Below are 24,486 nucleotides of genomic sequence, written 5' to 3'. Positions count from 1 at the left end.
ATATTGCGGCGCGTGTTGCACGCGCGCGATTTTGCGTCTCGCGACCAATGCGCCGGAAACCAGTTGCTATTAAATCAGCAATCCGCGGATGAAATCTTTAATTTCCCCACTTTTTAGACCGCATTTAGATAAAATAAATCGCGGACGTGAAAAAAATGCATGTCGTTGAAAAATGAAATTCCAATCTAACAAGACGTTACGTGTTTTGCGGAAAGCGCTCATCAAGGATGATGTATCGAGAGATATACGGTCTTGATTGGTCCTCTCTAGATGCTATGTTTAGTAATATTAACAACAACGCGTATTTATTTCACTTGCGACAAGTATAAATTATTTTTAATAAGTTGTATGTAATGTGAAGTTATATGAGATATAAATAAACCTTTGCGCTTAGTTTTTACGTTAGATAAGATTTTGATGTTGCACAGACTTGAGAAATATTTGTAAATTCGAAGACTCGGTTGAGTACCTACTAATTTACTATGCATGAAATTTATAGACTACAGAACCTATATATGTATAGTATACACGAATAGGTTGTTTCGACAAACCGGTCGTATTCGTATAAGAAGAATAAAAAAACGTCGTAGATACTCGCTGCGGAAGCACAAGATTCTCTTTATTCTAAGGCTAGGGCAACATAAACGAAATTTTGTTTGACATATTTTCGTAATATATTGCTTTTAATGATTACATTAAACTATTTTATTGAAATTTTATGTAATACTCTATATTAATGTGTATCTTATTGTTATTTTTGATTAACTCTTCCCCGACCTACTTATAAAAAGATCATTTGGATCATGAATTATTGTTCAATTGTTCTCTTGAATAAATTTTGTACATGAATATTTGCATCTTCGAAAATATTTCGATAGATTCATGTCCAGCTGGTAATCAATACTGATCACTGGCAACTAATGTACATCCGAAAAATTCTTCTGGATCTGTCGACATTGTATCTCCTCTCTTTCGAGCTTCTCCCTTCTTCGTGGATCCGGCAAATCCCACTTTTCCCCACGTGAGGCCCCATACGGACCCTGTGGGGGTTGGGCCTGTAAACCGAACGATATATCGGGGGAAATTTTCCGAAAGCTCGATCCGAGTGCCAATTGCCGCTGTAGCCGGCAGCGATGGCCAATCGGCGTCGTCTTCAGTCGGACAGGTGGGGGGCAGTCGAGACTTAAGCGAGGCCACTCGCTGTAGAGCTGTCAGAGCTCTGTGGGACACGGTCACGCATACAGCAGCCGGTCCCTTCACAGTTTTTCCGGTAGCATCGACCGCCTATCGTCGATTGTCGTCTTACGAATCGTGCGGCATCTTACGCTCGCGCTCGCCATTGTTTTTCCGATCAATCCCGCTGCATTTGAAATTAATTCAGTTCCGCTCGCGTACCCGACTGTACATTTGACGAAATTGTTTTTTTTTTGTCGATATATTTCCGATATTTCAAGACGTGCTTGGAAAAGATCAGCCGTTTCAAAATACTCTAAGTGTCAGAAGTGTGCTGCAACGCTCCGATAGTTTTCGAAGAGGAGGAGAGGAACCGAGATATGGCTTGTCAATTGGATCCTACTGGTCTCTACTAAAAAGAAAGACGGTAATTTATCCACGATCGAGCAACAACACACTTCCGCTTTTAGTGTTGTTCAGAGATCAATACCGTCGACATGGCATTAGAAGGATTGGACCCCACTGGTCTATATTGAAGTGACGATAATTACATCAATATATAAATATCAATATATAATCTGCGTTTCTACTCGTATTTTCGTATCTCTGAAGGTGACATTCGATTGATATTTGATTAAACTTGTGCAACAACAATGGCTGGACTCGATCCGACCGGTCAATATTAAGAAGAGGACGAAAAGAAGTCGAGGAATTTTCCGGAAGAGAGAAAGAAGTTACGCGCACGTGAGAAGATACTTCAAGGTCGCGATATGGCTGCTATTGGAGGTCTCGATCCGACCGGACAGTACTGAAACATCAAAGTCCTCCGCAACTTGGAGGAAGCAGCAACATCTTTGTAGCTCGATGGTGTCGATGATGGACGAAGTGAGAGGGAGAGAGGAGATCTCCTCCACCAATCTTAGGAGACTACGATGGAGCATCCATATTCGCAAAGGACGACATCGGAGGTTTTCCATTAACATGGAACGCCAATGAAAATGCCGAATCTGCCTATACATGGTGAGTTTGTTTAGTTTTTATTTTGTTTTATAAACATACTACGGACTAATTAATTCAACTTGGAAAGGAAGATTATTATCGCACAAGGTTTTTTTTTTTTGGTGGACATATCATTCTGCGTCTCTTCTCGGAATTTTTTTACCGTAGGAGCAGCAGCAACATTGTCGGACTCGATTACGACAGCGTAGCTTCTTGTCTATTCTCGCACGTGATCGCTGTGGCACTTACGTAATCTATAGTAGTGATTCGCCCGTGCTCATGATCGGGCCGCGACTACTCGCGAGCTACTCTTTCGGCGGTCAACCCTCTCCCACTTCTTGTTGAAGTCTCCGCTCTCCTTCTCGCTCCGATACGGCTTCTTCTCTCCTCTTGCCGTCTCGCGACGTAACCGTGGTCGCGCCGAGGTTGCAAAAGAAGGGAGGAAGACCTCTTCGAAGATTCGCTGACCCGCGCATGACCGACGATCCAAAAGGTGGAGAGGGAGACGGTTAAAAGGAACGCTCTGCGGGGTGGAAGGACGGGAGGAGACTTTGCAGAGAGGAGGGACTGTCTGATTCCTTAACATTACGTCACGTCATCCTATCGGCACCTAACACCGCGAACCCATTGGTTACCGCGATCCGATCGAGATCTACGAGATGTAGAGTCCCCTTGGATCCTGAAGTGCTACCGGTTGTCTAATTTTGACTGACGTCAAGTTCAACATTAGAGAACAAGGCTGGAGAAAGAGGGAGAGGAAGAAGGAGGGGACCGATCTCGGGCTCTCGCATAGATACGTGTCTTATCCTCTCTACCCGGTTTTCCTGTCGCGGTTTCAAGCAAGTGCCCCTCCGGGAGTCAGTCTAGACCATTCACCTCGGCAGAACTTGCGGCACGTAGCCCCGAATATGTTCCGGTGTGCAATTAGACGTGCTGTAGCATCGCACGTTTTTACCGATCGCGACTGTTTAACCCAACGTTCCACAGGTGTTTCTTTGTAATTTTTGGAAACAGCACGTACCAACAACTTGCTAGAGCCAGTCACACAAAAATATCTGCTATCTTAAACCCACGATCACGTATCTCGTTTCTTCATCAAATAAAATACGCCGATTGAATTTTGAAATAAGATTCACTTCTCAACAAATAGAAGAAGTTTAAGAAACTTTTACGATCTTGTTTTTGATATTTAACGACGTTACTTGACGATATCTAATCGCGATGAAAAGATAACATCGCAAACACATCGTGAATAATTGTGATGCGAATAAGTTACGGCGCGTTCGCTCTTCGTCGACGAACATCGACGATAATAATTACAAGCGCAACTAGACGTCTTCGGAAAAGCTATTCTAGAAAATCCACGCAATCTGTCGCGCTTCGTGTGTTATCGACTGGCGTTTGTGCATCGCGTCGCTTTCGCAAAGTCACGAAATTAGTCTCGGTCCCATGGGAAAGACAAGACCCCGATATAGTGGGTATATAGCCGAGGAGGAGGTCTCAGCCGACTCCTCACATGGCCGAGTTCATTGACACCACCTGAGCATTTTGGGCATTCACCGTCCCGCTCGCGCGCGCACACCGCTGATCGCGCCATCCTCGTCAGGAATAAGCGATCGTTCTTTCGCTCGTCCGTCCGCTCAGTCAAGTCCGCTCGGTTGGCCACCGTGTGCCTCTTCCTCCTCGATGACCGTTTCGAGGGATCCCCTAGGTTTTCGCGGAAACGGGCCAACGACGACGTGCGATTCGTCATGTCTGCGTGTCGCGCGCCGTTTGCGTCCCGATCGATTTCCGCTAGATTTCTGAACCGGTCGCGGAAAAACAACACTCGATCGAACTCACGGGAGGTAGATTCCTCGAGATTTTCTTCTGCGCACGGTCGTACGCAGAACACTAAACCTCTTCCGGGTGCGTCCCAAACCGTTCGTTAGCTCGGGCGCGCAAAGTATACGAGAGCAGTGCGGCAATTTGCCGTGATTACTCGACGAATATTTGCACGGCGCGCGCGATATGTTTCCGAAATCAATTTTTTTTAAAGAAACATTTTAGTCTTATATTTATTTTCTTAATTAGCGATTATTCACGTATAATTCAAGCATAAATTACTTCCTGAAAAGAGCATCAACACACACGCATGACAAATATTTATTATTTCAAGAATATTTCTTTTTTTCTTTCGCGCTCTTTCTTATACTATCAGGTATCAGCGCGAATGCCTCTAACCGTGCGCGAACTTGAGACAATCGGCGCTACTCTCGTGGTACTCGTAGCACAATAGCATCGCGCGCATCCCGGGAGAAGAACACAACCTCCGTTCCCCTTTACTTAGCGCAACGTACACCGGAGGCGCCGTCGCCGGTTGTAATTTCGAACCGCTTCCGTTTATCCGCCGTCGTAATGTTTGCCTCGCCGTACGATCTTATTACCAGAATAATAGGCAAATAGAAGTTGCGAAGATGTGCGAGTGCCGCTGCTGCCACAGCACAGAAATACCTTGACAGGCGGGGAGAGAAGCAAAAGAAGACGATGGGAAGGGGATAGAATGACAGAAGGAGGAGGGAAGGTGGGAGAAAAGAGAGAGAGAGAGAGAGAGAGAGATATCACGCGTGACCTAGGACAACATACCGCGCGACCTGCATGCCAATCGTCTCTCTCTTGCTCTTGCATATGTGCTCACACATTCTTTCATTTCTCTCTTGCTCGAACGCTCGCGGTTTTCTTCTCTCGTGTGTCGCGGCACACTATCGTCCATATCTCTCTTTCTCCCTTCAAGCTTTCCCCCTCGTTTCCCCGCCGTAATAGGCGTATCGAATTGGACCCCTCGTTCCGCGATCGTGACGCATCGATCGTGGTGGTTTTAGAACGAGGCGCCGCGTGATGGCTATCGAACCCAGCATAGGCAGACGTCGCTCGTGGATTTTGGCAGGCAGACATCTGCGCGGGCAACGCACCTCGAATAACAATGCGCGGTTGGCATCGTTATTTGAATTCGTCAGGACGTTGGTTTCGGACACGCGAAGGTGGCACTCTCGGCCCACGTACGCGCACGTGAACTCGCCTCGACGCGCAGAACGAAAAAAATCAAAGAACGCTTTATTCGACGAGTGATCAGTGATATTAAATATCTCCGTCCTTCTTCGTTATTTCTTACGTGTTTTTCATTTTCATTTCGAAATGGCTGATTAAGTTTCCGGCGAGATCGCGTGCGCGCATTTAAGAGACGTATGATTTATTTCGTGTGTTTATCGCAGTACAAAATAAAACAAACACGAAGTTAAATTTGAAAACAATTTTCTCATTTGTTGATGTACTTATACGTATATATTTACACATGGAATATTTATTGTGTAAATATGTAATAATTTAGTGATCGCGCGCGTTTGATTTTGCACCGATTCTCTTCCACAGACCGCGTCGCATCCCTTGAATAATGCAACCCTTCGAGAATTATCGTCGCACGTGTCCGACACGTGGTCGTCCGGTAACATTGTCGCGTGTGAGAAATGCCGATGGCCGTCGAATACTGTCATTTACTAACGATCGACATTGAACGGCTTAAACGTCGTGCGCATAAACTGCTGCAATAATGGGATAAACTGACTCGGTTACAATTAACATCGCCGCGGGATCGTTAAGTCACGATAGTCTCGTTCAATTGCACCGAACGAGCGCGCAATATCATAGTTTAGCGAGAATATCCCGAGCTACGACGAAGGATAATACATAAAGATGCGTTTCTACGAGAGGAGATCGCGCCGGGCATTACGATCGTAGACACCGGCTGTCCCCCTTTCAAACCTCCCTATCTCTTTCTATAGCGAGCATCCACGATCGTTCTTTTTCTCCTACACCGCCACCTCCTCTTCTCATCTTCCGTCATGTCTTCCTCTTCTTCCTCTTCTTCCTCCTTCTCCCCTTTATTTCTTACTCCAACTTCTCCCGTTGTGGTCGCTTCTTTTTTCAACAGTTCTTCTTCTTTTTTTCCCCGTGTCCAGAAGATTTTTGGAGGTTCGTTCACCTCGTATCTACTTGTTCGGACTCGTCTACTCCTATGGGAGTCTAGTACAGTCGCATACATTAATCGATGTTCCGTACGTTCGCATTCAACGGATGTAACTAATTCAATAGACCGCTTTTTATGGGTTGTATAATTGATTTTGTGAATCACCTGCTTCGCACGCGCGAGGAAACAGAAAGAATCGACGGGTCGCGTGACAAGATATTTTTGAAAAAGCGTATCGAACATCATTAATGTACCTGAGTGTACGAACTACGCCGTTTATAGTTGTATATAGTTGATTCGAATAACACGCGATCAAGCTGTCCTATTACGCAGCGAACCAGACGCCAAGGTTTAATTCGACATTCCTTAAATTCCTCGTAGTTATCTTGCAGTTCACTGCGTTCAATCTCCAAATCTATTGTTCTCTGCTTGTTTCTCTCTCTCTCTCTCTCTCTCTCTCTCTCGCGGCATATAGCACTATCGTGATCGCTACCAAGCCGATTAACAGCGTCGTCCTTCCACCGATCGTCGATGATGGTGACGATCCACGACGACGATTGAAGAAAATGTTATTGCCAGCGCGCGACGCAACGATGGTCGATTTTATCTCTTCTCGATGTTGTCTCATCGTCGTTCGTTCGCGTCGTTGATTCCCGCGTGTTCGCGACGCGTCACAGCCATCCTCGTTCGATTCCCAAGTGCGCTATTCACGCGATAAAGGAATCTTCCCGTTCTTCGATAACCGCCGACCTTTCTCGAGCGAGAACGTGTGCACGCGCGCATTTGTCAGCCCTTTCGCCGTCGTCCATTCGAGCGCGAAAAGAATTTTCGAAAGGCCAATATCGTCCGCGTCTCGTGCAACGACTCAGCCCGGAGGGTAAATGGGCCAGGGCCGTCGCTTCGTTGGCTCGTGCAACACAAAATTCCCTCGGAGCGTCCGGAGAACATCGGCGCCGCCGCGCGCGCGCGCGCGATAGTTCGTCCCATGAAGAAACGATATCACGATTATACCAGGCAGTCATCATCGAGCGGCATCTTAGGATGTGTTCGATGCATCGAAGGTCTGACCAGGCAAGCGGCATAATGCCAACCAGTGGCATTTACGGCTGTAAGACCACCTTTGCCTCGACTCCTTCTCTCCCCGTCTCTGTCTTCTCTCTTTCTCATCCCGCTCGTTCCTTCACGCTCGTGCACTCTCGCGTCTTTATCTTCGTCTTCCTCTCTCCCGCTCTCTTTTTCCTCGTTTCTCTTTCTCTCTCCCTCTCTCCCTCTCTCTTCTCTCTCTCTCTCTCTCTCTCTCTCTCTCTCTCCTCTTCTCTCTCTCTCCTCTTCTCTCTCTTCTTCTCGTTCTCTCGCGGCGCGCACGAGTCTCGAGCAGCAGCAGCAGCTTCTTTAGCGTTCCATTACCGGCATTCTATGGAATGCATCGGTCTCTCGCAACACCTACGAGGACTAATCTTACTAATGTAAGTCCGCGGAATTGGCCTTAAACTTTTGAAGACGAACGAGAAGCGTCGCTCGAATTGTTCGATTTCTTCGGTCGACACACACGTGTGTCGGTCGTTCTACTTGTGAGTTCATCCACAAGAATGTGTCTCGAGTTCTTCTCGGCGCATAATAGAGTCGAGTTACTCCGAGTTTTTTTTACCTTTGTCATACAAATATTTCACCTTGAAGATAAAACGAATCTTATCGAAAATTACTCTGCGAGTATCTTGCTGATTACACGTGACGATAAAAAAAAAGATAGAATATTTGTCACAATTGTCATGTGAGATCTTATTTTCTATGACTAAGAAATGTAAGGTTGTGGAAAATGCAAGCAATCACATCGCGTACTTCCTCAACTATTAGAGCGCGATCCTTGGCAACGATAATTGACGCCGCTATCTAATGCCCAATGACTATGAAAATAGGCCAATCACGACGATATTCCCGACGCGGATATTTCAAGCGGACCTATATAAAGGTTCTTCGTAGCACAATTGTGCTCGTTCGTAGTGTGGCGGTGCTCTATGGTGGTAGAAGTGCCGCCGGCGTTGGTGATGGTGAGCGGATCGCCTTGACGAGAAAATCACGTGACTTGCAGGAAATGACTCGTTATATAAAACACTAACGATTATCTCGCGTGGCGCTTGTGCACCGCCACGTCCGATCCGGCGTGTTTTAACACGACGCGAACCTGGCGCGATAGATAAGCGATTGTGTGTCGCGTTTATCGCGAGTAGAACGGACGCAAGGATAACGCGCAAGGAGATAACGGATAACGCCCCCGCAATTGCGATGTGATACGGCGCCACACGCAGAGGCAAGAATGCACGAGCATCCCCCGCCCGCCGACTCGATCCTTCTCAGTCGGGAAAATTCTGTAGGAGCGACAATCAAGGATAACTAGAGGCGATTATTATTGCGACGTGTTCGGAGAGATTCATTGCTCGCTTGTGTGCTTCCTAGGAGGCACGCACGCGGAGGCGTAAGAACCGCGCGAGTTCGAGATATAACGCGCGCGCGCGATATGGTAAACCGATCGCGCTGCATCCGCGTATATCTGGAACAGCGAAATGCAATCAGAGAGATCTAGGCCTCGGCAACGCGAGAAAATCTACCGGAGCAGCCGGTGTCGGGTGCACGACGAGACGCCAGAGGTGAAGCCGTACGAAAGTAGGTCAACGTCGACTGGGTCCGAGAACCAAGTTCAGGGGCAAATGCAGCGCCATGCCCGGAGCCACGAGCTGCTCTTGTGCCTTAGGTTAAGTTCTCTCTTTCTCTTTCTTTCTTATATATCTTTCCAACATGCACACGATGCGCGCGTGCACGTGGATATCTATATCTCTTGCTCCCTCGTTTGGAGAAGAGAGAACGCAAAGAGAGACAGAGAGAGTCCACGGGAAGAGGCGGACTCTCTAACGGACTCTCTGGTCTGCCTAGTTTTATTTTTTCCGACAGACCCACAGGTCTGTGTGGCCATTCGTTCCGTCCCTCTCTCGTCCGACTTGGACCCTCCCTCGCACGCGTGCACGCGCGTACGTGCGCGCTTGCGACGCTTCGAAGAAAGGAACAAGAGAGAGAAAGGGATCGGTGTATATACCTGCACTTCTCTCGTTTTTTTTTTTTCTTTCTCCGCTTTGGCCGATCTTGGCCTAGGCCTCGTCGACGTTACTTAGAGAGTGCTTTCTCTCGAGCAAACTGGCGGTTCATGACACATTTTCGGCTGTGAACTTGGCCCAGAAATGGCCGAGTTAGAAAGTGTAAGTGAAACCCTTCGCTCTCGAATAACCGTTTCTAGCCTCGGCGATGGTTCGACGCGTCCGCTCAAGACGACTAACGTCCTCCTTCGAACGCCGGAGGCGGACGGTAACTCGGTCGCACAGTCTTCGAGCTACTTTTCCGAGACTAACGGCGGAGACTGTCCGCTTATCCGAGTAAGGGGTTGAGAAAAACGCGTTCTCTTCTGCTTCACATACATTATTTGAAAAATACAAATGATTGTGAACAAATTCGATTAACAAATTTTAGCTTTTCGCGCGATTAAAATTTTAAGCTTTCGGCTCGTCGTGTTCGTGCTGTATTTTCTCTTCTTACGCGCGCGAATTCGTTTGACATGTACGTTGTTTTTTTCTGAAAATCAGCGCAATAAACCACCACGTTTGACTTTTTTGTTCGAGAGTCGTGCGCGCGCGCGTGAATTCGTTTCCCAAATCTTTTGATTGTATTGTCGCTGATACACACACGTATGCATCAAGATTACTCATGACAGTTCCTTCTCTTCGTTCCTCGAATTCTCTTTCGCTCCTCGCGAACGACGGGAGGAGCAAAAAAAGAGGATCAAGCGAGTGAAGTGACCTCGGCAAAATCGTCACGAAGGCCGACGGGCGCGTGTTATGCCTGTAGTAACCAGCTGGGGAAGATATATCATATCGATTAGTAATAAAACGCGCGCCTATCCGCTTAGCAAATATACACAGCCGGCCCGTGACGATGGGTATGGAGTAGATGGTCGGTCTCTCATGTACTCGCGCAGAATATATACACACGTTGCCAGCGGGTCATTCGGATCGTCTGGTTTACGTCTTTGTAGGTGTGTACGTTTTATGTATACACGTGCGCGTTCGCACATTTCAATCCACTTATCGCGCCGCAGCGAGCGCGACTTGAATCGCGTGCTCTCTCGCGAAACGATTATTGCGCACCTTTATGGCGTAACCTCGGTTTCGAGCGCGTGGCTGGTTTTCAATCTTTCTTTCTCTCTCTCTCTCTCTGTCTCTCTCTCTGTCTTGGATACAGGAAGCTGTAGGAAGTGCGCGGACAATGCTAATGAATGAAGGTGTAACGGCAGCGCGGCAGAAAGCTTTTGTAGTGTAGTAGGCAGGAATCGGTGCCGTGAATATTACATACCTGCACATGTTCTTTTCTCGCCCGCCGACGAACTGTCCCTGAGGATACGCGATCGGTTCGCAAGGGCGTGGTTTACCTATGCAGTTTTTGCCCGCCTTAGAACGCACTAGACGGCCTTCGCTCGGATCAAGATATTCCGTTCGATTTTTTTCTTCTTCTTCGTGTCACACTCGGCGTAACTATTTCACGTTGTGCATTGTTCGCGCATTATGTCTGTTACCCTCCGCGAACACGCGTTCGTCACGCTTCGAAATTTTTCTTGCTCGCGTGACGTAAGCGGAGAGATGACTGAGTTTGGTATTTGCGCTCCGATCAGAAAAAAGCATTGAAAGATATGTGTATGTAACAATAGTAAAAAAAAAAACAAAAAGACTATTGCTGTGTTGCCATGGTAATATTCCTACAGTTGACATATAAGTATAGTTGATAAGACGCTTTGCTGACATAATTTTCTGGAACGGATGTTAATCGGCTATGCTAATAGGATTTATATTCTCGCGGCGCAAAATCCTACGTTATTAATGAGCCTTGAATTAATGGCGTCTATTTGTTTCTTTCTCGATTGCTTCAGGAACCGACCAGCAACAACATCACTGCCGATGAGTGGCTTCGTTGTTCCTCGTCGCGAGGACAGCGGGGACAGACTTATTCTTCGAGAACGAAAGGACCAGGAAACTTTACACTGCCATGGAACTTCGCCACCTAGTCGCCTCTTCTTTTCCTTCGTCTCTCGCGGAGATCTACGATCTTGAGAGCAAAAAGTGCGTACATATCATCACCGGGAGGAATCGTCGACACTTCGAGACGACACTCTCACGATTCCGCGAGACGTGCAGTCTCGATGCCCAGGACAAGACGCTATTTTTTTCTTTTTTTTGTATTTATGTGTACGTTGCGTTGTTACATCGCGGCGAATACGGAAATGCAGCCGAAGTCACACAAAGAGAACAACGCTTCAACGTCTCCGTTGAAATCGCCGAAAGAAGAAGAACAGTCTTGTCGTTACTGTTGAACGTTTACTTTATTATCACTATTGCCGCCGCTGCTACTATACTACTACTACTACTACTACTACAGCGGTTACTGTTCCGCCATCGGTCGAGACATTTGCGCGCACGAACATCACGCCATTACCGTTATCGCTACACTATCTCCGTTGTTACGACTAATATGGCTATCTCGTTGCTGCATTTCTTTTCCGCTGCCTCAAGTGTCGATATATCTGTCGAGCACAATTGCATAAATTGGAGAATATAGAGCTGATTATTTATAAATGCAAGCATGATTGTTTCTACTTTTAGCCACGTAGTATATTTGTATTGTATAAACCGACGAGAATTATGCAGGTAAATTTAGAAGAAACGTTACATCGCGTGTGTGTGTGTGTGTGTGTGTGTGCGTGTGCGTGTATGTATGTGTGCGTATTGATCACACAGATCCGCTATAAACTGTTTGCGATGCTAATTACATACATCGCGTTTAAAAACAGAGAAGAGCATATTAACTACTTTGACAACAATAGTAATTTTCAAAGAAATAAAACAAATGTCAAATTATAAATGACGATTTAATTTTGATGTAATATTGATTGCTGCTCATTACTGGAATTATCGAGAATTTCAAACACGTACTTCGTTTTTGCTCCTTCTCAACGCGCAACACGCGTTACTTTTTTTTTTTTTTTCGTCGAAGAAGACATCCTCGTATGAACAAATCTCTGATAATAAAACGGCATCTGTTGGATGGGATGTATTTGACAAGATCGATCCAAAGCTGAATCAACACAATTTAGCATCATACTAATTTTAATAATTTCGTATAAATTGCGAATATACATACATAACATAATTCTCTCACATTATAACATACATATATATATATATTTTTTTTTTTCAATAAAAGTCGAATAGATTTGCAATTAAGTTGTCGAAGGGTTACTTCCGAAAAAAAAAAACATGTACACAACATTCACACAAGACTCACACGAACACCGGAAAATCATTATCCGATCGTTCGCGCTCGCGCGATGCGTGGCGCGACCACGCGCTTCGGAATCGCGATCGCGAAGAAATCGATCAGGCATCTTCGCGCGATCAGGAAGCGATCGTTGCATGCGTCGGTCGCGCATTGTTACACATAACTTCTTTCTCGGTTCTGTGTGTTGTAATGCGCGATCCGCGCGTTTCAAACTACGACGACCGCGTACTTTGCATTCCTCGCATACATCGACTCGCTTGGTGCGCGAGCTCATTGCGAGCTCGGCTCTCTAGCACACGTACGTAAGTACGCGAGTAACACATAGAAACATATAACATATACACACATACCGAGACATAAACCGTGCTTCTCGGCAAGCCGGAGCGCGTGTTTTTCATCCACATATATGTGTACGAGTTACCGTATTTCTCTTAATTACCACACGATCGAGTAGCACGTAGGTAAATGTTTTCGTTCTGTCTCTATTCCCCTTTTATACTCGCTAATGATTATTCTAATAATTTTATTACACTTTTTCTACCACTATTATAGTATTTTTATTATAAAATAATTGTATTATTATTATATCATACTTTTTATTCTATTATTATTATTAATAATATTATTTTTGTTTTCTTGTTACTCGTTAAGTGTGTTTCGGGACTCTTTCTCTCGCGGCTCTTGATCGTTAACGCCGAATTCTGCAGCGTAGGTTCGCGAGTAAGGAAGCGAGAGAGCGATGTAGGAGGTGGTCGAAGAGATGGTGTGTCTGTTTTTTTTTTCTTTTGTTTTAGAGAGAGTGAGAGAAGCGAACGCGCGTGCACTGAGAAGAATGAGAGTGTTTTCTTTTAGTACAAATCCGTGTGCGAGAGACAAGCGGCACTGAAGGAGAAGCGAAGAAAAAGAGATAAGAGATATATATATATATATAATATATATATACACATACAATATAAATAAATATATTTTTGTACCTTTTATTTCGAGAAATATTATCGACACTTCGAACAACAACGGAAAACTCTCGCTAGCCGACGGCGATATACGTCGTGTGTCCGACAGCGAAAGAACTCATTGTACACATCTCTCTTCTCTCTCTTTTTCTCTCTTTCTATCTTTCTCTCTTCTCGTCATGATCCTCGTGACCTTTCTCTATTGGAACGCAACGATCCGTACGGCCGATATGAGTTCGTTACTTGAGGTCACGTTCGGAAGAGCGCGTCAATAGTTTCTATTATTAAATCGCCGCCGATTGTCGCCGTATAAGTATATCTGAACGTCACCCCGACTAAAATTTGCGGTGTGTTATAGTCGGAAGTCTCCAAAAACAAAAAAAAAAACAAACAAACAGAAAACAAAACACTGTCCCTTAAATTAATTAATATTTTCTTTTTTGTTCCCGTGTGAATCTTATAGGTAAAATTGTAACTATTTGTTTTTTCCTCTTTTTTATACGATAAAAATACTAAGTGCGAGAGAAACGAAAAATAAAGAGTATGAAACGCCTTTTAAGCTTGTTGACTAGTTCTTCTTGTTACCTTCTTTTTTCTTTTTCTTTCTCTCTCTCTCTCTCTCTCTTTCTCACCGATTCCTTTACATCGACCTTCAAGGAATTATCCTGCATTAGCAATACAAGTATTTCGCCGTCCGTGAACGACTTCTCGACTTTCTACGATTGAGTCATTTCTTGCGCGCGCGATGATCTTTTTCCGACCTTCTTTCCTTCGCTCCCTCTCCCCCTCTTCCCCGTCTTTTTGACTTTTTCGCGAGCAAGCAAACACACGTCGCGATTCTCTCACTCTCATGTGTTTTACGGTATAATTTCTAAAAATAAATATTTCTTGCATCTTTTTACTCGAACCTTTGCGTAATGTAACGTGACACCGGTGAAATACGAACGAGCGACGTTGCGTCAGAAATAAAAGAAGCGGTGTAAGTATAGCACAAATTGCGATGGCAGCGCAATCGTATTTCACCCGTGAGATGCGGCTGACTTGGCTATCTATAGAAACCAAGATATTTTCATAGGTCAGGAACGTATTTATGGACTTTGTCTGTGTAATCGTTGGTTACCAGCTAAATTGCACAGCGTTAGCCTTAACCTTTAGAAAACGAAGCCTCACTCCAAGTCTTTGCTAACGTTTTTTTTTTTTTGTATGTCTTTTAATTTATCGTTTTTCTTTTTTATGTGTTTTATTTACGATCGCGATCATGCTTTTTTGTCACGGTTTGTGGTTCTATTTTTTTTCCTCCCCCTCCCCATCTTTTTCGTGGCTCAGAAACGTTGTACGCAGAAAACGCTTCGTCGTTACGAGCACCGGCGCTAATCGCAAGATATCGAAGGATCGGCGGCGCATGGGGCACGTGGCACGCACATCTCTTTTGTTTTTGCAGACCTCCAGGCGACTCGGCACTAGGTTACTGGATTCTCTTCTCGGGTTGCTGCTTCCCCTTCTGCCGATGCCCCCACCATCCTACTATAGGCAATCGCCCGGTTCTCTTTCCCTTTAATCCTTTCGTAGACGCCTGGTGTCCGTGAAGTATTCCAGATGCGGAGATGCAGAGTTTCGTTTGCGTCGCGGGATCGATTAATCCGCGTTTTGCGCCTTTGATCAATGTCCGCGATGCGACAGCCAGTGACGCGCAATGAAACTTTTTCACTCACAAAACTATTTAAAACGTTCATTAAAGTAACGAACTTTCATTTAAATTTAATCAAAGTTACACTTTGGAACTGCGAAGTCAACAATTTAGCAACACGTTCGCGTGTATAAAAAGAAAATTACATTGTAAATTAAATAAAACTCACTCTCTCTCGAGCTAAAAACATAGATTCTGAAATTGTAATTTTGCAATCGACGGTGTTGAATATTAAACTCTTTCTAATAAAAGCGTTGCGTTCTAAAGGATGAATTACAAATGCGTGCGGTTGAAGTTTACCGTATTAAGCAGATATTTTTACTTTATTCTTACTTGTACACAGTCAGTATATAAATCGTAATTACCGCGGCGAGTGCAATAATGCGGCGCGTGATTGTTGCAACCAAAGTCGAGGTCACTCCGGCAGCATTTCTTACAAAGAAACTACAAGATTGCAAGATAATAAAGTTCTTTTTTCTCAATTGCGATGAGAAACGATCGCCTCGCAGTTTATTAATGGATCTCCGCACATCGGCGCAATGTTACATGTTTATTTGAGTTGTTTTTGCAAATATTTCTGAACAAGTAAACCGCCGATAGTGTTACGCGATTAGACAAAACCGCTAGATTAATATTCTCGCGGATTTTATGTGTAATATGTACACGAGTCGTGAGCTCTGAATTAACGCGATTCCTGCCTTGAACTTAAAATGAATCAATAGTCTTTAAATCGCCGTTTTTCCCCCGTTCATGGTCGTATGCATTTCTATTCTACGTTTGTTCTCTTTTTCGTGTTATAATATACTTTTAAAGATCCCAGGTAAGTTCGTTGTTTTTTTTTCTCCAAGAGATACCGTTATGGGATTCTGTGAAGAGAAAAACCATCTCGATGACGATCTCGAATAGCGCAGCGAGAAGCATCGTAAAACATAAAAGAACGAAATACATAAAAGAAAACGATAAAAACAAAACAGAAACAACAAAATTTATATGCAAATGATATCTAATCAAATTTTTGTTTTTAGTTCTTTCTTGAAGAAACTTTTATGCACTATCTTACGCTTTTGAACAGCATACTTTTTATTATGTTTTATCTCAATTTTTAATAGAAATACATTACAACAACAATTTATTATGTCAAGTCGATTTATTTGTGACCACATAGTTTTTACAGGATGTTAATCGAGTATAAAAAATGTTTCGAGTTTGTTTAGAAAAAAAAAGTTTTCAAAAAAATTAATCGCAAGCAATTATTTTACTGCACAAAATTACGATTGTAATATGTACGTTGGTTGCACGTGCTCAAAAGTAACGTGATGTAATTTGTCGATCGAAGGCAAACGCGCGCGTGGCTTGTGACCTTATAATCTCAGACTCGCTTGACGCAAACTTGAATAAAATCTTGGAATAACCGGCAAAATGCAATAACCTGGGAAACGTTAATTGGAAACTATTCTTTGCGCAATTGTGCTGAACTCTCTAATGTAATCTTTACATTTCGTCCTCGTAACATAACAGTGAAAAAACAACAACAATAAAACATGATTTCCCATACACGTCGAGATACGAGTATATTGTTGAATGCTATACGGTACGTCAGTTTCTCGCACATTAATTGTTGCACTGTTTCTTGCGCTGTTTTCTAACAATTCTAAAGTTTTATCTTGACGTTAACATCGTGCACATCACGATGCGATAACATTTAACTGAAGTTTATCAATTTGCGATGTAAATGATGTTTGAGGCCTCATTGAGAGAAATATTTTTCTTGTGAATTTAACAAGAGAGAAATTACAGTAATGATTAGAAAAGAAATAGATATATAAAACTTGTGCGTGAAGAATTATATTTTTAACCTTGAACTTTCTTTGTCTATTGGAAAAGCGGTACTTTCGTCATCGAAGACTGTGAGAACGAATCTGTCGAATCTATCGGAAACGATCCCGGTCTTCGAAACGCGGAAGCCGCGCGTAGATTACATGGACCACAGTTAGACGAGGGTTGTGAAGAAGCGGGAGAAATGGGAGGAAGAAGAAAAAAAAAACGGAACGCCGTAACCGCGCCACCGCTCAAGGGGCAGCTTGCCGACGAGCTGGACCTAACGGGACTTCCGTAACCGCCCCTCTCCGCGGAGGGTAGGGGATTAAAAAACCGGAATGAAAAAGAGATTCGGGTACCGTCACAACCCTTCCGCATACCAGTGTTAATCGCGAGCCATTTGGAAAGCATCTTTCTCCGATCCGGTTCTCTTGGCAACCCCCTTCCTTCTGCTTTTCCGGCTGGTCCACGCCGCGCACCCCGGGGATTCAAGGAGAGAGGGAGATCACCGATTTTTTTTTTTTTCATCTTCTTGCCGCCGCCTCGCGTCGCTTCTTCCAGATCGCGACCAGACCACTGAGAAAGACTCTTCCTCCACCAGGTGTCTGAAATTTCGCCAGCTGTGTGCTCCTCGTCACTTCCTGCTCCAAAAAGCAATCGTCTTGAAAATACTTTGACGCCGCGAAACTTTTTAGTTCTCTGACCGCCGCGTGTTTTTTTGCTGCGTTATTCAAGCGCATTTACGCTGGTTTCAAATTTTTTTTCTATAATCACACAATTCGGTAAACTTTGATGACTAAAGATATCTTAAAAATTTTCAAGTAATCTAAATATTCGCACTTGATACATCAGAGAAGATATACAAGTTGCTACATTTGTTAATATTATTTCGAGTACTTTTATATGAGAAAAATTTAATCTGACGAGCTTAAAATCAAGAACTTTATATACGTAAAAGAAGGATAATGTAACAGAATTGATCATATCTTGATAATTACAATAGAGACTCGCAAAAACAAATGACAGTGTAATAATCCAGCGCGATGAACATGTTAATTCATGCCATCACAGAGTGTGCTCATGGCCAGCAAGTTGCATAATATCGACGCTGACGTGAGAGATGTTCAATATTTAAATCATCATCTTACGTCTCCAAATACGGCACGTGTGCCTCGCGTTAATTTGTAAAGTAATGGCACAACATATTAATAAAACCAGATATCCGTATATACATACTGCGTGATGTTTGGCAAATCAACATTCTTTCTCGATGAAACGTCGTTTTTACAAGAATGAAAAAACATGTAATAAAAAAACACAAAAACATTTTACTTTTAAATATTTATATCATAAACATCGAAAAGACATGTACAGATGAAATGTCAGTTTTCAATGTTTTTTCTTGACAAAATAATAATTTAACTTTGAAAACGGATGTTGCAACTATTCAGAATAAAAAGTGCATCAATATATATATATATATATATATATATATATATGTACGTAAATATATAAATTATAATTTTATTTTCACGTGACTTTTTACAATATTGTCTCATATAAGTTGTTTGTAAATATGTGTCTGAATAATTTGCAAAGTTATTCTGTTTAGATATTAAATCTCTCTCACTCTCAGAATATGCATTCTATTTTTAGCGTCACACACATTCATATATTTAATTTCTCCTTTACTATCTGTACGCCGTGAAACACGATGTACGCACAGTCGTTTATCTTCTCTCCGACAGCCGATGAATCTCCCGTATCACTTTCGGTTTTAAGGAAGCCTCCTACAACGCACAGTACATGCACAGGAATGTATAAAATCCGTGACGGCACTACGAAGGAATCTCCTTTCGAATCCACAAGGAGCGAGGACGACGAAGAAAGCTCAAAGGTTGCCGTGCTCGCTCGTCCACGAGCATCTTCCACCTTTAATGACGGAGGTGTTGCCTTTACTGGATCGAATCATCTCGCGAAGACTCGCGGGAGAGAGAGAAAGATTGACACCGTTGAGCGAATATTTAAACCCTATCTCATCTCTCTCGATCTCTTTTAGCTTCCGATCTCCGTCTTTTCCTTTCCTCGTTCGCTCGGTGTTTTTCTTCTCTTCGCTCACCGTCGTCCGTTTTTCCACTGTCTAAACCGCAGATAGACTACGCCGGGGACCGCGCTGCGCCGCGAGCTCACTGACCCCTGAAAATATGCGGATAAGCGGAGGAATCCTCTAGTATCCTAAGCACCTCAACATTTCATGGCGTACCGATGCTCGGGCGCGATGCGTTAATCGTCGAGATGCGAGCGTATCGCGAATATAAACGATATTGTATGGTAATCGCGCCGTTTAGTTATTCGCGATTAATTTGTCTGTCGCGCGGTCGTTGTTGCGGGGAAGCTCGGTTGGAGCACAACGCCGCTTGCGATGAAATAATCGCTGTAACGTTCGATATGTACAACACGCGATGCACATCCCGATCCTTATTTCGCGGCGAGATCGATGCGCCGCGCGTTGACCTCGCGCTCAAATGAAGACGTTCGAGAGACGCTTTTCGAAACAACACAGTCGCGATTCATTCGTTCGATTAATTCGTCCGACCGACGCGCAGGACGAGAACGCGATGCATTACGATGAAGATTCACTTAGGATTTGTAATTTATCATCGGCGAGCGGAAGGATCGAATGCCGCTCGTCGAGGACGAGTTGAACTCGATGAACCAAGCCGGGTGGCTCCTGCGTATCGCCGGTGGTCCACGCAGGGAGACCACGAAAGAGCGCGCGATTCAGAAAGCGCCGATTGCACTTAACGAACACGAAGCCCATTGATCGGTCGGTGGTTACACGGCCATTTCTAATCGTGCGTATCGCCGCGTCTAGACATTAACGAGAAGGGCATCGATGGTCAATTCATTAACGGCGCCGAACCCGCCTGTTTTTTCTTCTCGATTTACCGATATTTAGACAACAAACAATTATGATTTAAATTTGACGAGAGAGAGCTAAGCTTCTCTCTGATTGCGACACTTTTTTAAATTAAATGTAATATATAAAAATAATTAAATGTATATATATAAAAAAATTTTCTCCTCAAATATCAATTAAATTAAATGTTAGCGAAAATAGTTTCTAAAATTAAAATTATAATTCAATAGATTGTAAAATAGATATTATAATTGTAGCTTTCACGTCTGCTCGATTATGTAAGTTGAAGGTCAGGGTTGTGAGGAATTCCGTAGATTTATTGGCTCGCAACGCGCGGCGTGGATTCGAAAAAAGATCCGACAAAAGAAGAATCGAGTCTAGGAAAAAGAAGCACGAGCGGCAACACGTCCGGCAAGGACGATGCCGGCAACAAGTTCCTTTTCTCTCTGTAAGAGATGTCGGAAACATGCACCTTAGCAGCAGTTCGACTTCGCGCTCCCGCGCCAAGGCCGTTACTTATATCAAGAGCTGAGTAAATTTTGTGTCCTTCCGCAAACGTCGACCGGCACAACTTTTTTTTTCGATACCGATCGCGCGCGCGGGTCCTGACGAGATATTTTCCCCGGGACAACAATGTACCTCGGCTCATCTCAAATTCTCGCGTGTTTCTCGCCGTCCATCTCCGTTCAGATAGCGATCGGCCGATCATGAGAGGATTCCGCTCGTTTAGAAACCTTCTCGAGGGGGAAGAGGGGGAGATCGACACGCGTTCTCGTTCTGTCGTTCTATTTGTAAAAACAAGAGAAAGTCAGAGATTGCAAGCTCTTTATGACCAACCCTTCGTCCCAAAAAAAAACCTATCGATCGGACGGTGAAAGAATCGAGAGACAGAATAGAGTCGTTAACGGGTGCCAAAATAAATAACTTAAATCGCTTCCGTCGGACTATTTTACCTGTCTCTTGAAAGTTGCGCACCTTTCTCTCACGCAGGTCCTATTATCCGACACTTCGTCCGCCCCTCGTGCTTTCTCTCTTTCTCTCTTTCTCTCTCTCTCTCTCTCTCTCTCTCTCTCTCTCGAAAAGTCGTTATCGATGGTATTTGAGCGGGCGAAATATTGGCCGTGAATTCGGCGGCCTAGTTCACTGCACATCTGTTACATCTGTGAAAGAAACATGTTGGAACGTGCTTTCCTCGAGGTAAAAATTCGCTACAGCAGCGGACGCACGTCGAAATGCCACGTCGTTCCAGAATTAAATGTCGCCCTGTGCTACATAATTGCATTATGCAACGATGTTATTCCAAGAAAGCATATAATGGGACAAGTTTCTGTTACTTAGCCTCCTTTGTGCTTCTGGCAGTTATTTTTTTTTTTTGTAAAACGCGGACAATGATTTAAAGTAAAATCGTAAAATGTCATAAAGCTTTCGACATGTTGCATATAATATATAGATATTTGTCTCTTCAAGAGTAGAAAAAAAAAAAGAAAGAAAGATATACGTTTATGTGTTTTGAATGAAAGAATTGAAGGACATTAAAAATGAAAAGAAATATTAAGTGTCTTGAAACTATCTTCAAAGAATACAAGCGAGCACAATTCAATGCGCGCAATTGCATCATTTCTAAATTCATGCAATCATTCCTAAAATAAAAAAAATCACATCTGGAAATAGTTGTTGCCAAGAAAAAAAAAATACCTGAACGATGTCACACGGTCGATTGCGACTCGCATGTTATTTCGAAGGTCACGTTGGATATAATTGTTCCGGTATGTCTGGCTTAGGACATTTCTGCGTGAGTCCGCAGTTAAAAAGGCACCGGGAAAGAAAAATTCGCGGCGACGTACATACGTTACGCGTCAAATGTCACATCACGTGCCATTAAATGTCGCCGTGTACGTACGTACGTAAAGTAATGGTATTATTCAAATAACCAGTCATATAATTATGGTAATTACACGATGGGGAGTTTCACAGTAAACGCGTAGCGTTTCAGTAAAACGTGCGAAAAATTTACACGCTTTATTAAAATCCAATCGATCATCGGTGAACACACTCTCTCTCTCCGTTCGCGCAAAAAAAACATTGTTAAATGAGCCGGACGATGTGTACGAAATTGCACAATTTGTTGGCAAGCCGCAAGGCGTCATAAGCGCTGCGTGATGGATCCCGCCGGGTGTCGAGAGACATCGAGTATCAATTTCACGTTACATAATCGAGGGAGAAAGAGAAGCGCGAGATGTGAGAAGAGAGAGGCGGAATCGAAGTACGCGTCCCGTCCCGAGCTAAGCCACACAAACTTTCTTATTCCGCCCCGTAGCTTCGCTTCCGGTTGTGTAACAGGCGCCTACGCTGCGCACGTTGCATCCACCGCCGTGTTGCATCGTCCTCGTCTCTCTTCCGTTTCTCTCTCGTTCTTTTGCGTGCGCGCACTCGAGCACCCTCGTTGCGCGGCTCTGTGTATTACGACAAAAGATCGCCAGTTTTATATGAGCTTTTTTAATAGAACTCGTACAAAAAGGGAGGGCGCGCGCGCAAAAGAGAGAGAGAGAGACAGAGAGAAAGGATCCGCACAGCTTGACAAACGCCGTTCTTTTTTTCAGCCACTAGGCCGACTGTCCATATACCAGAAACAGGGAATGCAGGAAGTAACGTATCCTGCGAGCAATCGTTTAAGGGTCGTCGCGACACGGAGGCACGCTCTCGCCTAAATCAATTTGACCACCTGGAGAGAGAAGGTGACGTAAGGCATCTGTATCGCGATCCGTTTTCGATATCTTTGTGCGACACGTAAAGAAATATCACGTGAAAAATTACAAGAATTTAATTACGCGTGCAAATGGTGCGTTCGCGACTATATAATACATCTATAGCAACAAGCATCTACGTGAACGCCATTGTTGTCAAGTATCGCGACGTGTTCGTGAGAAACGTGCTCGTAGCGATGCAAAGAAAAAAAATTTGTATCCAAAGAAATTGGTCCTCACTGACGAATGTAATCGTTCGTTGCAAAACTATTTATAGTGACGACAGCGGGTTATTCACAGACCTGTGTAATTCAGATCGCAAATGAGTTGGATATACGAAGAAGATGAAACGCGGTTTTCCGGCCGACCGTGAGAATGTGGTTGCGCCGGAGAATATCTTTGAGATCGCTCTCCCTTCGGAGAGTTTCGGGACGTAATAAGGACGATTGTGGAGAACGGAAAGACATTTTTCCAGGAAGGGTTATACGGAAAATCTTCCTCTATTTCGGCTTTTCAGGTAACGCGTTTATCATCCACAAGTTTTGAACTCGATTAGTTTCGGCCTTCATTGTCTGATGTTTTATGGAGGGACAGAGGGAAGTAATTACCACACACACACCATAAAGAAGATAAAAAAACCGTAGAGATAATTATTTTTATAAAAACATTATTTATTTTACATCACAGTAAAAACTATAATTTATGCCCTAATTTACATAAATTTAATTTTTACTTCGACACTTAAAATTTTCCGACGGAAGTTAAAAAGTGCTGTAAAAAATTTTTACTACATTCCATCGGAAATACTATTATTATTTGTTAAAAGTTGATAGATGTTACGTCAAGCATTTGGAAACGGTTTTCCGACAGCTCCGCTTGCGTATAAAAATCGAAAATGTTTTACAACGCGGAAACGTTGGAATCATGAACTAAATTCGCGCGAAAGAAAGATGCCAATATGCATAATGATGCCAATTATCACGCGTAGAACTTGATCACGACGCGAGCAATTCTTTTCTGTGTAATCGCCGTGGAACGTCATATGCGGGTACCCGGAAACTTCGTTCAACACTGCTAGATCCATACTATGATTATTAAAATAATACACGTACTTTCAGCAACATTGTTAGCGTAATGGTGGGTTTCACAATCGTGCACGATCTTGAGGATGCGATAAACACGCTTTCTAAAGTGTATGTGCCCCAGTCGGCGCAGGATATTGGCATGCGCCACAACAGCAGCAAATCACTCACGTAAAAAAGAGATCATGCGAGCAAAATAGATGCATCCTGTTATTGATATCGGTTTTATAGATTCTTTGATCTTGCAGCATTCTCGAGCGATAAGAAATCTGGTTTTCGCTCTTCAATAGGTTTGGAAGTCTTCAGTGAAAGCTTTCATTCGCTTTCACTGACAGCTTTACGAATGCGATTACAAACCGAGATGGTAGAACATACAAAATCGATTTTCTTGTGAAAGAAAGATAATGTGTGAAAAAAAAAGTAAAAACCGAAAAACTTTCACAATTATTTTTAGGCGAGACAATCGAAAAATGCTAAACCGATGTTCTTTTGTTCGAGTATAAAACGTTTAAATCTTTTTTGCTATATTATACACAATATTGCTTGTTTCATTTGTCCTTCTATCTTGCACAATGAAAACATTTTTGTCACAGTAGGTTTTTTCACAAAAAGGATAAAACGTTCCCTAAGGGGAAAGATTACATTAGGTAAAGAAGTTTTCAATCTGTGAATCGAATCTGAAAAGAACGATCTTCTAATGTGAACAAAAGGATTATTGTCCGGTGAACAAAATTA

At 43.5% G+C, this 24,486-nt stretch overlaps 1 long non-coding RNA gene across 1 annotated transcript; it reads left to right on the top strand.

The window, feature by feature from the left end:
• Positions 1–1,203: 1,203 nt before the first annotated feature.
• LOC109855110 lies at positions 1,204–14,060 on the top strand. The gene is made up of 2 exons (XR_002250264.1): positions 1,204–2,193; positions 11,142–14,060. It is a non-coding gene; the product is annotated as an uncharacterized LOC109855110 (long non-coding RNA).
• The last annotated feature ends 10,426 nt before the right edge of the window (positions 14,061–24,486 follow it).

The sequence above is a fragment of the Pseudomyrmex gracilis genome, unplaced genomic scaffold (genome assembly GCF_002006095.1).
Source record: "Pseudomyrmex gracilis isolate BER0280 unplaced genomic scaffold, ASM200609v1 scaffold_81, whole genome shotgun sequence".
Classification (NCBI taxonomy): domain Eukaryota; kingdom Metazoa; phylum Arthropoda; class Insecta; order Hymenoptera; family Formicidae; genus Pseudomyrmex; species Pseudomyrmex gracilis.
The sequence above is the reverse complement of the archived record's forward strand: the minus strand, read 5'-3'. Positions and strand labels throughout refer to the sequence as shown.